The sequence below is a fragment of the Saccostrea echinata genome, unplaced genomic scaffold (genome assembly GCF_033153115.1).
Source record: "Saccostrea echinata isolate AGI-Se365-2 ecotype Australia unplaced genomic scaffold, CSIRO_AGI_Sech_v1 ptg000046l, whole genome shotgun sequence".
Lineage (NCBI taxonomy): Eukaryota > Metazoa > Mollusca > Bivalvia > Ostreida > Ostreidae > Saccostrea > Saccostrea echinata.
The window spans coordinates 5,684,092-5,697,500 of NW_026889795.1; the positions used below are offsets into that span (position 1 = coordinate 5,684,092).

Sequence of the window (13,409 nt, forward strand, 5' to 3'; positions counted from 1 at the left end):
ATCATTAAGGACAATCACGATACATCGTCATTGCATGAATAGAGTTAAATGAATATTTATTCGTTATTATACAACATTATTACATTGTAATCCTTAATACCAAGTTTTCAAAGCCAGTCATCTGTTAGTTACAAGTTAATGGTCGATATAATAAAGAAAATAAAATAAGATTTTCTCCACCAAAGACAAATTGAATTTTTTTTTCGTTTCTCCTATTTCTTAATGAAAGGATGTCATGCAGAGCGCAATTCAACAGAAAAGAAAGTGCAACCATGGACCAATTCATTATAGATACACCAAGGGGCCTATCTATAATCCATCACAATCAAAACGAAAAAAAAATCTAAAGTTATAAATAAAATCAGCCAACCTAAGTATACTTTAATTATTTATACGTATATAAACAGCAGCAAGGAACTTGAAGCATAATTGCATATTCAAATATTTATTTCATTTGCAATATCCATCTCTTCGGAGCGTTTAATTTTCCTATTCAGTAGGAAGATAAGAGAGAAAATATAATTGTAAGCGGGCAATTTACATTCCCAATGGAAAATTTCTGTTGGGTAATGTAAGTAGACAAAATAACCAACCTCATTTGTCCAATATTTTACTTTTTTTTCTTTTAAAGAATACATGAATGGTAATTTTGGAAGGGGTCTAGATTAATTTTCTTCGAGTTATTACATTATTTAAAACCCAGCGGAGTATTAAATTCAATTATGACGCGTTTTGTGTTAGTTTTCCTTTTCTAGAACCCTGTGTTCCGAAAGTAATTACCCATAATGCAATGTTGTATGTATTAAAAATCTAATAAAGGCAAGTTATGAGCAGCAAATTAACCTTTTAGAATCAATAGAATGGGGACCAAACTTCCGACTTCATAATACACCAGTATGCTGCGTTCAGGATCTTAGCCCCTACGTAGTGCTACATGTAGATAGCGGAAAAAAGTTAAAAAAGAAACCCAGCTAGGCTAACCCATGTAGGGGTAACAAGCATTAATTCATACAGTGCCGTTCAATAAATCTATAGTAGATATCCAGCTTAATTAGCAGCAAGGCTAGCAGGTATGATCCTGAACGCATCCCTAGATGTCCAGCTTAACAACCAGACTAGCTCCAACAATCTTGAACGCATCCCTATATGTGCCTATAGCCATGCAGCAAAGCAGCTAGCTAGATAATATGATTTTGAAAGCACTATCCAATCTAGAGCTAAGCGAGCTGCTATTAAATGTAACTTGAACGCACCCTAGGTATTCGGCATAGCAGATGGACGAGTTGCTATGAACTTAAACGTACTACCCAGCCTTTAGCATCTGTGTCCTTTACAAAACTTATGATATTTCTTTTGCGTGATAATTTTGCATAAGAAATATATATATATATATATATATATATATATATATATATATATATATATAATCCTGATTTCTGGGTTAGGGGACCAATGCCATGAAATCTGGCTTAAGTAGACAAAATTTATCTTCTTCCCCTAAGCTTTGAAATAAAAACCAAATGCATTTTTGTTGGTACTTGGGCTTATTAATTACCATTTTAACGCTAAATTTTACAGAAAACTTGTAGGTAAAAATATACAAAAAAATTGGTCTCCCTAATATTTTGTAACCCTTTCACGTGAGTTAAGGTGACCAGTGTATATTTTCGTAAGTACTAAATCTGGCTTAGGTGGACATTTTTTTTTCTTACAGTTGTAAGGTTATAGTGAACTAAAATTTAACAGAGAATAGTTAAATGATTCAATTTAAGAATAATATACCGTGGCAGCACAAAATACTTGAAATCTTGCAAGGCACGATAAACAGGAACGCCAGTTACAATATGTACAGCTTCTTGCTGAAGTTTATCAGGCCTTTCAGAGCAGCTGCGGAGATGCTGTTCCATGCTTCTAATGCATATTCCAAAAGTGGTATCGGTCTTACATGTATAAACGTAATACTAGAATACATTTAAGCTAAGAAGTCACGATACGTAACCCTTTTAATTTACGAAAAACTGCAATTTCTTTGGAAGCCTTTTGTATAATACTGTCAGTGTGTTTTTTCCACTCCCCAGGGTTTGAGAATGTAAGTCTAAGATGATAGTGACCAAGAGAAGGATCGATTTGCTGATTATTCAACACTAAGTGCAATTATATATTTTATCTTCATTGCTGAAAAATATTAATAATTTTAGCTTGGTAATTGGGATTAAATTTCACAAGTCGTTTTTAGTTATTCTTCATTTATAAGTCGTGATTGCTCAGCCTTTCTAAGTTCTGCACGTTTTGAAAGGTGTTTGACACGAACATGCATCATATGACAATATCCTAGAGGTACCCAACAGACCACCTGGTAGGTCTTGTATATCAAGTAAGAAAAGTTGAAGTCCAAGAATAGAGCCCTGGGGAACTCCAGCTTCCGTCCTTCTCACTAAATATACTGAAAATTTATTTTCGATCTGTTGCGATTGATTGAAAAGATAATTAGTCAACAAGGTACCAGGGTAAGAACTTTACCCTCAAATCTATGCTGTCTCTTGTTCTTTTAAACAAACCGTATTGAATGTCTTGCTGTTATCACAAAATGCAAAACAAGTTAATTCGAATTCTTTATTGTTTAACACAAACCATTTATTATGATAAATTTCTTTTAACTGGGTGACTGTTTAATGATTTCTTAACAACCCACATAGGCGCGTAGCTGCCTATACGTTAAATATGCAAGTGCATACACATAATTGTAAAAAATAAACAAATAAATATAATAGATGAATAAATAAATAAAATCTATGGGAGAGAGAGAGAGTTATTCGAAGAAAAAATCTCAGTACCATCCAACAAATATTCGGATTTCGAATTATTTTGTGTCATACTGCTGAAGAGCGCTTTGAATTTTATATAATCATGACTATATAATAAAATTTGAAGTCCTTTATTAAATCATTGCCAAATTTAAATAAAGCATTCATGAACTTGTATTCGTTCTTTGATACATTGATAATTTTTGATATTTTTTAAAGATCTTTGAGAAATAAAATTTCAGACACATCCTTGAATGTCATGATCTACTACATGTAGTATATGATTTAAAATACGATATTTTTTGTTAATAATTAACATTAAGTATACAAGTTGTTGAACGATAGAAAAGAGTATGATACCAAATATCGATTAGATATTTAGCCTAAACTACATGTACACTAAGTTTCCGTAGAAGTATTAACTTTGCGTTAAAACAATAAATATTATGTCTTCTATTTCTAAACAAAAGATAAATGACATAATTTTTACTTTGCAAGAAAATGAATGATATACATGTATTTGGTAAAACTCAGAAACTTCTGGGCCCTCACCAGCAGGCATGTAGTATGGGGGGGGGGGGGGGGAGGGTTCCCTGCCTATTATTTTCCAAACCTAACTTTTGACTATTGAAAATGTTCACTGAAAGGGTGGTTGCCCCCATCCACTTTTTGTTTTAGCATAGTTAAACCATGCTAATTTGATAATATTTTTAATATAGTTTTTTGTGAAAACTGGAAATTAACCCCCACCCCACCCCCGTCGTCCTCTTCGTATACTTCACTTTTATTTGGCTATGCACCTGCCATAATGTAGTTTGTATAACAATTTACAAAGTATTTGAACATTATATTCTTTCAAAGATTTTTCCTATGCAGCATAATAAGGATACTGGTATGTAATTAACTTGATGAATTTGTTTTAAAGACAGAAATTACATGAGTATGTTTCCAAACACTAGGGAATTGTCCGATACGCAAAAATGTTTCAAATAAAATTTTTAGCAAAACTGCAATTTTATTTCTAGTTTTTAAAAACAAAATATGGCTGAATATGTCGAGAAAAGGCTTTTAGGGATCTAAAATTTTAATGTCAATAGTTTGATACACACAAATAACTTTTTAAAATCGTGGAGCAATGACCTGGAGATAGCAAATGTATAGAAAAACGTGTGTAAATAAAATTTTGTAACAAATTCAAGGTAAATTTTAGTAAAACAACACACAATATCTGGAAAAAAAAATTCCCTTTCCTATATCCAAAGAACCCAATTCAACAGTATGTGCTGAATCTAATTCAAAAGCGCTATTGGTCTTTATAATTTTGAAATGTATAATATATAATAATGGGTATTTTTAGAGGTACACAATTATTTGACAGTTGCAAATAGTAGTCTCACATGCGCTAGTTTACTTATGGGCCCCCCATAAGTAAACTAAGTTAAAAATGGCCTAGCGGTTCCTGAGAAGTCGAATGTGAAAAGTTTACAGACAAGTGGATAGTCAGATGGGCAGACACTGGACAACAGGTGATCATAAAAGCTCACTTGAGCTTTCAGCTCATGTGAGATAAAAATCATTTAAGCTCACTTAAACTCATAAATTTTTTTAAAAAGAAAAATGCCACTGTCATCACAAAATTTGGGGCACAAATTTTGATTTTACTCTACAACTTTGCAATTTTTAATGTCAACTTCAGACCATATGGTCAGCTGTATAATGTACATCTATATAATTACAAAATTCTCTTGGTCCTTTCCAACATACATCTATCTATATTACTTGACAAACCATTTTAAATTTGCATTCACATGTTGATTAAAATAGACTATTAGATGTCTCTAGCAGGCCCGTAGAATGCGGGGGGTGGGGGTTATAGTATTTTGCTATAGTAAGTTTCCCTTTAGATGCTGGATCCCCCCCCCCCCCCCCCACTTTTTGATGTTGTAAGGTCCAGCACTGGCAAATTCCAGGATTTGGATAGTAAATCACCTTTTTTTTTTGCTTGTCAGATAATTTCGGGAGGTCCCCCCCCCACTTTTGGTCAGTTTGGTTTTTTTTTTCTTTTGAAACTGTTGCTACGAGCCTGCTCTAGATAACTCACGAAAACAAAGAGTCAAATAATAGTTTTTAACCTTTATTCATTTGATCTAAAATTGACAGGTTAACGAAATAATAATATAGTACATGTACCAAAACTGAAAAAAAAAATTTCTTGTCTTTTGCCACCACAGTATTTTTAAGGTCATATGCAATGTACATGCACTTTACAGTGAACCTTCCAACTGATAATTTTCAGAGAAAATATAATTGAAAATCATGATACCATTAGGTGTTCTTTGACAAAAAAATCAGCATACATTACATGTATCAGGAGTTTTGAACAAAATATCAAATGATGAAAACCCTTGCATTTTTTAAAAGAAAAATCCCCCCCCCCCAAAAAAAAATGTTTTATGAGGTATTTTCTTCAAAATTTGATTCAGATAAGGTGTGCAAGCATTACCAGGTATCATAAAATTGCACAAAGATCTTTCAATTACTGGATTTCTTAAATTATAGAGAGAATAAGAAAATATAGTTCAAACTATACTGCGCATATCCTTAAGCCATATCATGTTAAAGACATGAAAGTCAAACACAAACTTCAGCAAACAGGAAGTCTGTGAGCCAATGCTCACTAGTAATACCCCCGCTCTGATGTGAATATACACTCTCATGAATCCCACAATATGGCATGCCTAGTCAAAGAGAGTGTCAAAATTTCAAGCATCTTTAATGAGTAGTTGCTGAGAAAACTGCGACAAAAAATTGTTACAGACAGACACACAAGGGTAAATGAGAATACCCCCCTACTTCAGAGTGGGGGTATAATTATAACAACTGTCGCTTACTACTGCAAATGATCAATAAAAGATCTCTCATTACAAATTTTACCTGTTATTAATCTACAAAAATTTTCTTGATTAATATCTTTTAAAAAATAATTTTTATATAATTTCACATCTACATCCCTACTGATAAAAAAGCTTCCAGACATTGAAAGTTGCTATTCAAATTCATAATAAAGTTGTTGAATAAAATCCACATATTCCTGGTACTTGACAACAGATAGCTTGAAATGGACAAAGTCTTTTTCACATCCTCTGTTTCTCAAATGCTTTTCCAAATTAAATAAATAACTTTTACTTTATAATATTTACAGAGTACTGTGACTGAATGTCTTGAATTTAAACACTCTTTTTGAAGTGTATCTCTCAAAGGTTGGCAGCCTTGATCTGTAAAAAAAAAAAAAGAAAAGAAAAATCTCTATTAATCTCTAAAACTTAGAACAATCATAATTGAAAAATTTACTTTGCTATAAAATAATTACAAAATAACTTACGCACATGTATAAAAAACAAATCTCCCTAAATGACACATTTCTTAACCAACATAAAATCTTAAATGAATGGAATCTTTGATAATGATGTTCAACACACTCAGTTGTCAAAGCTGAATTAAGCATCTAAGTTAAAAAAAAAAAATCAAGGCTTAAATAGGACATGCAGGATCATATAATCCTGTCCACAAGTTTCGATGAACTAAAGTAGATGTTAACATTCAGTTGAAGTTACCCCAACATATGTACGTATTTATTTAAATCAAGAACACAGTCAATGTCAGCTATTTAACATAGAGAAATAAAATTGTTTATCTAGATGCACCCCCTTTCTTCTCTTATGTAGATTTTCCTTATATACATGTATATGCATACAAGTTATTAATCCTAAATCACTTTTTGACCCGAGAACAGCTGCAAGATAATTTTCAATAGGTTGCTTCCCCTTATGTGCATGTGCTGCTTTTCATGAAGTTTTCTTTAGTTAAATTTCTGAAGATTTTTCAGATTAATTTTTTGGTTAACAAATAGTACTGTGTCATACAAAACTCACAACTCCTCTTATATTTTACCTTATCTTCCATTTGTTAACAAAATCCACTTTTCCAACATCTCTCTCTGCAGTGAGTCTATCATTAAGTCATTAACTTGTCTTGTCTCCATTACAAAAGTTTTCCTACACAACAGGTATATAAAAAAATAACAACCTTCATACATGTAAGTTGATATGAAAATATTAAATGTACATACATTGTAATTTAATGAAAAAAATAATTCTAACCTGGACAACTTTTAGCTTGGTTTGCATTGTTATCATCTCTGTTGGCATAATGTAATCTGAACTTTCTAATTTACCCTTCTATCAGGTGGCTATAGTTGCTCGACACATTCCAATTTTTTATCCATTTCCTGAAAAAAATGAAATTCTAATTTACTATGTGTATTAAAATGTTATTCCTTTTAAAAAGAAACTTACACTAGTGATTCAGGGGACCTAGGTTCAAATCCTGGTTTGGTCCATCCCATATTTATTTGGTGCCATTGATCACCCCTCGACTTGCAGGTAAAAGGCTTGCCAGGGGTAAAAAGAACTTGAGTTGTGTCTTCAAGGGCAAATACAATTTAAGGAGGGAGGAATTTGGCGATCAGACAGGCTTGATCCCCATCGCCAGATCGCTCAGTTAATAAACATGCTAAAGCACCTGATTAGTGATACAGAGGGCTGGGTTCAAATCCTGTTCTTGCTTATGCAGCATTTTCCTGTTACACACCTAATGTCAATGGCAGAGAAATTCAACTTTCCTGTCATCAATAGACAAATATTTTGGTGACTAATTGTCTGAGTTCAGCTATATGGTACATGTTAAATTAAACTTTTTACCTCAAAGGCTAAGAACATACAAATTACAGTTTTCTTAGAGACAGTATACTACGCAATCTGGATACATTTCCTTTGTCTGACATGGAAAAAAACTCCCATATTCATGACAGGTTTTCTTAATTTTTCACTGAAAATAACAGCTTAAAATATGATTTTTTTAAATCTTGTTTACCTAAAAGTTATGCCCCAATACACCTTATTTGACCAAGTTATAGTCATTAAAGGAATCTATTTCTCAAATTAAAGAAATTGTAGGCTCCTTTCATTTACTAATTCTTGACCTTAAGAAAAAACTGCAACAAATATGTTTCAAAAATTGACAGAAAAAGCGATGTTGGCCATCCGTATGGAACAGCGTCCAATCATAAAATTATGTACTATCTAAAATATGGTTGAAACGATGTCAGAGACAAACTAATTATTCATTGACAAACATCTAAAAATTATTAGAATATATTTAGGTCATTGATTTGAAATTGGTATATATGATTTTTCAAAGGAGAGTACAATTTGAAAGACAGTACAAAAAGTGGAAAACTACTGTTACTGTTATTTGATGAAAATAAAATTATGACATGATTATATAATAGTGTTGTAATTTGCATGCACTATGCCTAAATAGTAGTCAGGGTTTGACACATGGTGCACGAGCCGGAGGCGAGTGCACTATGTGTCAAACCCTGACTACTATTTAGGCATAGTGCATGCAAAGTACAACACTATTGTTATTATTATGCTGACTGCTGTATAAAAACGACAATATTTTCTCCATTTCCAATGTTTCATCACTTCTTACATTCATGTTAGTACACCCCTATTATGACGTCACATTGTGCTACACGTACATCATCTTTTTTCTTTAATTTTGAATGATCCATGTACAGATACATGTAGTTTCAGAGAATTTTAGTTGAGTGAAGGGGAAAAAAATTGCAAGAAACTATTTTAGAAAATTAATTTGTTTATTTTTTTTCTTTAAGTGTAAAATATTTGAAACTAAGTTTATATATATTATAATACAGTGCTTTAGACAATGTCGTCTGTGGCGTAATCGGTAGCGAGTCAGACTGATGATGTCGGGGTCGTGAGTTCGATCCATGGTGTGGGAGCTGTTGGATTTTTTTCAGAAAAAGAAGCCACGCACTAGCTATTTCGGCATAGTATGTTTACGATATATAATTCCTTAGAACACTATGCGAAAATAGTTGGGTATTGATTATATAGAGACAAACTGACAGGAAGCATAATAATGTGTAATAAATAAAACGCAACATCGGATTGGGCTCTGCAGCTATATACAGGAAGTGTGCATACTGATGATACTCTTAAATTATCGTTTATTGAATTTTAAAAATTTACTCCATTATGGTCTATATGTAAATATCACACACACACTAGCAGTGCATGTGGCTAAATCAAGAAAAAATTGTATGTGCACCACAAATACTTGATAATCATAGGTAATAAGAGATAACAGAGCTCACCTCAACGAATGTTGTCTTTAAGTAAGGCAAAGTCCCACACTAAACTAATAATCTAGTAGTCTGCATCCCTACATGTAACATTTATGCAATTTTAGTCTAATAGGGCTTGCAGTTACTTGGGAATGGACTTACCTAAAAAATTTAAACTAGTCACTCATCCAGAAAATGTAAGTCAAATCCACCATCTGAAGCAAGTTTGAGAGTGTTTATCCCATGATGCATCATCATGCAAGTTTGGTCCAGATTGCCCTTATAATTTCTTGGTAATGGACCTGTTAAAAATCTTTAAACCTGGTCACTTATCTGGAAAATGTAGGTCAGATCCAACATCTGAAGCAAGTCCAGTAATGTGCATCCTTAGATGTATCATCCATGCAAGTTTGGTTAACACCAGGCTTATAGTTACTATGAAATGAAATCTGCTCCAAAAACTTTATCCTGGTCACTCATCCGGAAGGAAAATGTAGGTCATATTCAGCATCTGAAGGAAGTCAAGTATAGTGTGCATCCTAAGATGTATCATTTGTACAAGTTTGTTCAACCTAGGGCTTATAGTTACTTGGAAATGAAACCTGCTTAAAAAACTTTAATCTGGTCACTCATCTGGAAAATGTAGGTCAGATCCAGCAATTGAAGCAAGTCCGGTAGTGTGCATCCTTATATGTATTATCCTTGCAAGTCTGGTCAATATAGGGCTTATAGTTACTTGGAAATGCTCCTTTTAGCTGAATTTGCAGCATCTGAAATCTTGACTGGTATAATGAAACATACTAGAAGCATCCTTCATGCATCTCTGATTAATATAGGGCATAGAAGTACAGCTGACCTTCTGTTTTTTGAACACGGATATATCTCAAATACCATGGATATGTCGAAGTTATATTTTGAAGTCCCATCTGCTTATTCCTTAAGTATTTTACCCTGAATATCTTAAATCCTTGGTTATCTCAAAGTATTTTCTTTGTCCCTTTGAGTTCGAGATAACGAGGTTTGACTGTACTTGAAAAGAAATCTGCTCCAAAAACTTTAACCTGGGATGCGGACGCCTGCACTGACGGTATTACATAAGCTCCCCAGCTTCCTTGAGGTGAGCTAAAAATTCAAAATCCATATTCTTGACGTTATCATGAAACTAACTTAATGTCATACTGGGCTGTGCAGCTTGTATATACAATCTATTCACACCTATAATTTTTGTGAAATAGTGTATATTGTTTAATTTTTATATATTTACTAAATCATGGTCTATATTAAAATTATGTTGTAAACATTTGGCAGAGTGGTCAATATCAAGAAAATTATGGCATTTGTCTAAGAACTTTCTGGACAACCTTCATACAAGTACTCGTTTAACTCAAAAATCTTTATTAAGGTCATGAAATACCCAATTTTCATCTAGAATGTCACAATGATCTGCAAAACTCAAAAGGAAAAAAATTGGTGGTACAATTTGGTGAATGAAAATGTATCAAACAAAAATCTAGCATAAAACCCATTATTAAGGTGACCAGAGATATATATATGATCCTTGAAATTTAAAATTTTTATTAAGGTGACCAGGTATTCAGGGTTGTCCATAAGAACTGAAATAGAAAGAGGACATTTTAAAAGTGGAAGGCTGTCTTGGATTCCTCTGCTAGTGAGGGTTGAGGGGGCAATGCAAGAATAACTGGGGGATTATGTCATTACAGGCGGCGAATTTACCTGGCCCCTGAATCTTGAGAACAACCTTGGGTATTCTGCATTTAAGCAACATGATTCCTCACTATTCCTTAACATTGAAGAATAAAACATCCTTAAAAATCAAAAATCTAGCTTACATGCATTAACCCATCATTAAGGGGACCAGAGATATATGCATGATTCTTGAACTTTAAAATCTTTATTAAGGTGACCAGGTATTCAGGTTTGTCCATAAGAACTGAAATAGAAAGGGGACATTTCAAAAGTGGAAGGGTGTCTTATATTCCTCCTCTAGTGGGGTTTGAGGAAGCAATGCCAGAATGACAGGGGGAATAAGTAATTACAGATGGGGAATTTCCCTGGCCCCCACATCTTGAGCACAACCTTGGATATTCTATATTTAAGCATGTAAAACATTAATCAATTACATTTAAGCAATGATTCCTCACTTTTTCTTAAAACTGATGAATAAACTAATCCTATAAATCAAAAATCTAGCTTACATGCATGAAACTATCATTAAAGCTGACATGAATTCTTAAAAGCGCAACATTTGCATCAATGTATGACTTGTTTCATACCAACTAGCTGTATTCTGCCATATTTCTTTCAGATACCTTGTCTTATTGTAACAATATATTACCCAATGCCCTCGTTACACTTGAGTGAGTTTTTGGTTTGGCTATCGACGCGTGCACATCTCTGACAGTAAAGTATCTGGGAACACATGAATTGATGAAAACATTTCAAAACCACAGCAGATATAAAAACAGTCATAAAGATATTTTTAAGTATCGTTTTGAATAATATAAATGCAAGTTTGGAAGAAAAAAACATAGTTGTGCATGTTTTTTAAAAGCATGCCAATATACAGATATGTAGCATAATTAACTTGGAATAATTCACAGTAAAAATTGTACAAACAATTTGCAATTATCTATTGTAAGAATGGAACAAACAACCAGCATATTTGATATGCATGTCCATATGCAAATATAATGGTGCATACCGAGAGAACGCGTCAAACGCTGTAAACTTATTCATACCTGGAAAATAGACCACTGTACCCGTTCGAAGATGTGCACATGCTGAGTGATTTACACCTTGTATTTCATTGAAATATGCATCGCAGAAAAGTAATAAACTCTATAAATACTCAACAGTAAAGACGTTGTCATGTCATCATACAGCCTAGCACTCAAATACACTTAGTCCGTGCTGATCAGATTTTGGTCAGCTAGGGAAAATATCAAAAGTGAGAAGGGGAATTAGTATTTACGCGACTGGATAAAAAATAAGAAATCATTAAAAAAAAGTCTGATTGCTGTTCATGAAGTGAAACTGAAAATTGTCTAGATCTAATAAACATACAAACATTCTTTGTGTGTTATATATTGCATTACAGGCTTCATATATAATTTTTTAATTATGAAACAAGTCCTACATTGATGCAAATGTTGCGCTTTTAAGAATTCATGTCAGCTTTAATGATAGCTTCATGCATGTAAGCCAGATTTTCGTAATTATTTAAAAACTAAACTGAGTAGTTTGGTGTGAGAAAATTATTTAGAATACAACATCAAAGCATCTAACCAAAACACAAATTAACAAATATACACACACGTGGGGAGAAGGGGGGGGGGGAGATACTCCCTTTTTTGAGAGTGTCTTTCAGACACGTAGTATTGTTTTCGAAAGGGGACAGCTGGAAGAAATAATTGACACTTTACTGAAAAATCTTTGACAAGCTAAAAAAATGCTCTGGAAAAATAGGAGGGGGCATCCCCAATCCCCGCGTTCTACAGACCTCTCCTTAATGGTTAATTTTGTAAGGATTTTTTTTTTAAAGAATGGCTGGTTCTCCCCACTCTCATCCAACGATACTGTATTGAATACTCAAATATTTTTCTTCTGAAAATGATAGTATGAATGGAATCTGTCCTCCCCCTGACTACAGATTTTTTTCAATCCCTTTTTTCCTTTTTCATTTTTCCCCCAAGTATTTCGGCATTTTTCTGAACCCCTCCAAATTTTTAAGTGCCGAAAGTTTTGTTTTTGTTTTTGTTTTTTTGGCTTATCAATCATTTTACTGCCCCCTGCTCCCCATCGCATATACACATTTTGAGAACAGTGCTACGTGCCTGTTTTATATGTATGTATAGGATGCCCATCCAGTTTGAAAATTTTCCCTAGGTAGTATAAAATTTGATACCTATACAATTTCTTGTATTTTAAGAGAATCTGTAAGGATTACTTGAAACCCTACCCGCAAGATTGTGGATAAATATTTTTTTGCATTTTCATACAAGTATACACACACACATTCTCTCTCTCTCTCTCCCTCTTGTGTAAGCATACATTAGTGGTTTCAAGAATCTCCTCACTTTACATTTGGGTACACGGTTAGAACTATTTCAATTACCAATGTTACTTTCATATATACTAGGGATGTCAATTTTATTCGAACAGCTTAGTCGAATAGTTGGAGGCTTTAGTCGAATGATAGTCGAATATTCGTTGAAATTTAAATTAATTTTTCATGTCATTTTCACTATTTGTCTTTTATAGACTAGTTGTACAATATTTAACCTACGCTATCACCATTATACAACGAATTTCTGATTTGTAAACATTTACGTAGTACAATAAATACTATACATCTACATTTATCCAATGCA

At 33.1% G+C, this 13,409-nt stretch overlaps 1 protein-coding gene and 1 long non-coding RNA gene across 3 annotated transcripts in view; both read right to left on the reverse strand.

Moving 5' to 3' along the window:
* LOC133202262 (uncharacterized) overlaps window positions 1–13,409 on the reverse strand; it is a 65,352-nt gene that overhangs the window by 21,436 nt on the left and 30,507 nt on the right. The gene's annotated exons all lie outside the window — the stretch shown is intronic.
* Window positions 4,925–13,409, reverse strand: part of LOC133202265 (uncharacterized) — a 19,487-nt gene continuing 11,002 nt past the window's right edge. The window contains exons 1-3 of one of the 2 annotated variants that reach the window (XR_009723236.1): window positions 6,965–7,048; window positions 6,756–6,859; window positions 4,925–6,079 (exon numbers count right to left, since the gene is read on the reverse strand). This is a non-coding gene — a long non-coding RNA (uncharacterized LOC133202265). Of the gene's footprint in view, window positions 6,080–6,755; window positions 6,860–6,964; window positions 7,093–13,409 lie in introns of those variants that run through there. The other variant, XR_009723235.1, reaches the window with a different exon arrangement.